The following is a 3,088-nucleotide window of genomic DNA, read 5'->3' as shown; positions in this document are numbered from 1 at the left end:
TGAAGACTCCTTCTCTCTGTTTGTATTTAGAGTTATTACCTCCATGAGTATAGGTCATGTTCATCAAACTGTAGTAGATTACCTGTGTTTCCTCTATCAAAAATTGTTTTTGTTTTGTTTTGTTTTATCTTCTTCTAGTTGAGTACTGATTATCAAGCCATGGAGCTAAGTCAAATGGGTACTGTCTGCAAGTTTGGGTGTTCTTGTGCATCTCCCTTCACTTCATATCAGTTGGATGCTTCACTCTCAGCTCTAGCCCTCTATGGCTATGTTCTTGTTCATGGGCTCAGGTGTTCCCAGGTCTCACCACACTTTGGAACAACCAGCCCTTCTTCTTCTCTCTCTCATCTCCAGGACAACGAGAGTCAATGGACCATGGTTGAACTCAGCCCATTTCTTCATTGCTGCCTTTCCCCCTCTTCCACTCACCAGTACACCAGTGTGGTCACCAGCAAGCTTACATGCCTGTTCATGTGTTCCCTTTGAGTTTCAGTCCTAGAAGGGGGTTTATCCTGAAGGAACTTGATTGCTTGTTTTGATAGCTTCCTGGCGAATAGCTTGATTATTCTTTTAGTAGCCAGTTATACTGACATTTTTGTTTTGGGTTTTCCTTGATGATCTTTCTTTGAAGATATATCTTCTGTCACTCTAGCTGTTCCAGGTTGGTCAAATTTATCCTTTCTTGTTCTGTCTTCTTTATTCATTGTCTAGCTTTCACATGCATATGTTCTTGTTGTGTATGGTCAATTTACTTCAGATTTATAGTGACCCAGTATAGGGTTTCCAAGGCTATAAATATTTACAGGAGCAGGAAGCCCCATCTTTCTTCTGCAAAGTGACTGGTGGATTTGAATTGCTGACCTCATGGTTAGCTGCCTAATGGGTAACCCAGCATGCCCCCAGGGCTTGAAAATATGATGGTTTGGGCCAGGCACAGTTTGGTCCTCAATGTAACATCTTTGCTCTTAAATACTTTGTTGTTGTTGTTAAGTGCCGTTGAGTTGGTTCCAACTCATAGTGACCCTGTAAGGGTTTCTGAGGCTGTAAATCTTTACAGGAGTAGAAAGCCTTATCTTTCTCCCGGGGAGCAGCTGGTAATTTCAAACTTCTGACCTTGTGGTTTACAGCCCGATTTGTAACCACTATGCTACCAGAGCTCCCCTTAAATACTTTAAGTAGGTCTTTTTCTTAATGCAATACTAGTTTAATTGCTTGGCTGCTCTGTGAGAATTGTGGATCCAACTAACATGAAATCCTTGACAACTTCAATCTTTATCAATTTACCATGCTGTTGGTTATTGGTTCAGTTGTGAGAGTTTTTGTTTTCTTTACATTGAGTTGTAATTCATACTGAAAGTTGTCTTCTTTGATCCAAGCATCTTCAATTTTCAAGAGATAATAGTTATTCAGTATTTACTTTGTGCTGGACCTATGCTGAATCCCTCACTTTGTATCAGTGACTTAGAGTTACATGAGAGTTACCCAAATAACAGTCTCTTAATTAAGTAAAAGGAGTGTCTGGGTGGTGCAAACAATTCATGTGCTTGGTTGCTAACTGAAAGTTTGGAGGTTCAAGTCCACCCAAAGGCACTTCAGAAGAAAACTCTATCTACTTCTGAATATGTTTCTGATGAAAATTCTATGAAGCCATTCTTTTTGACACACATGACATCTTCATGAGTCAATGTTTACTTGATAGTAACTGGTAAAACTGGTGCTGTGGGCTAATGTGTCAGACTGCAAAGTCGTTTGAACTGCACCTTGGAAACCCTATACAGGGTCACTATGGGTTGTGATCGACTCAAAGGCACTTAACAACTACAACAACTGGTAAACTGACAAATAAGGTAAAAATGTTTCTTTTATGTAAAATTCTGGAAGAAAGTCCAGGGATGGACTTATGTCTCTGCTTCCCAATATCCTAAAGGACCACCTTTACTGTCAGATCATCACTTTAACATCTCTAGTGCATGGCCTTCATACTCTTGACTCAAAATTGTGATCAAATCTGTGTTTTAGGTAGCCTGATGAAAGACTAGATAAAGATGAAAGGGACAAATCACAATGTACCTGTCAGAATTCAGTGCTGGAAACCAAAGCCATCGTAGACATTTTAAGCAGGAAAACAATTAAAAATAGGAAATCACCTACTTACAGTACTTCTTTCAATATCATCAGTTCTTGATCATGAACTACCTCCTGAAATGGCTAGATGTTAACCAGTTCTCATTGGTACAGTGACTCTGTGTACTCTTTCCATCTTCTTTTTATACGTGATGCTTTTAATATCATTCAGCATTTTATCTATGTTGTTATTGTTGTTAAGTGCCATCGAGTCAGTTCTGACTCATAGTGACCTTGTACAGAGTTTGTGAGGCTATAAATCTTTATGGGAGCAGAATGCCTTTTTGTCTTGCAGAATGGCTGGAGAGCTCGAAACACCAACTTTGTGGTGTGCAGTACAATGTTAACCTTCTAGAGACACTTCACTCCCATTTTGCCTATAGAATCTTCAATATTGCAACTCGAGTCTTGCATTTTTTCTCAATTCTTTCAACTTGAGAAATGCTAAGCATGTTCTTAACTTTACATTATCTAACTCCAGGTCTTTGCATATTTCATTATATACTATACTTTTTCTTCTCCAATGGCTTTTTCCCCCTTAAATTCTTTTACTCTTTTGCTTCCTTGTTTCTTCCAGTTACCTTAGCACCTCTATGCTCAAAGGCAAATTTCAGTTTCTTCTGACATCATTTTTGTCTTTTCTTTCTTTCCTGTATTTTTAATGATGTTTTGCTGTCTTCATTTGGCCACGTCCCTTGACACTTTGTTTTGCACTGTTTCAGTGTCTATTCCCCTGCTTTCTGATTGTTGCTAGGTGCCATAGAGTCCATTTTGACTCATAACAATCTTATGTACAACAGAACAAAGCACTGCTTGGTCCTATGCCATCTTCACAATTATCACTCTTGAGCCCATTGCTGCTGCCACTGTGCCAATCCATCTCATTGGGGGTCTTCCTCTTTTTCACTTTATCAAGCATAATAGCCTTCACCAGAGACAGGTCCTTTGTATGTCTGATGTATGA

This window comes from Chrysochloris asiatica, unplaced genomic scaffold (assembly GCF_000296735.1).
Source record: "Chrysochloris asiatica unplaced genomic scaffold, ChrAsi1.0 scaffold00013, whole genome shotgun sequence".
NCBI classification, from domain to species: domain Eukaryota; kingdom Metazoa; phylum Chordata; class Mammalia; order Afrosoricida; family Chrysochloridae; genus Chrysochloris; species Chrysochloris asiatica.
This window is presented reverse-complemented; position numbering follows the sequence as displayed.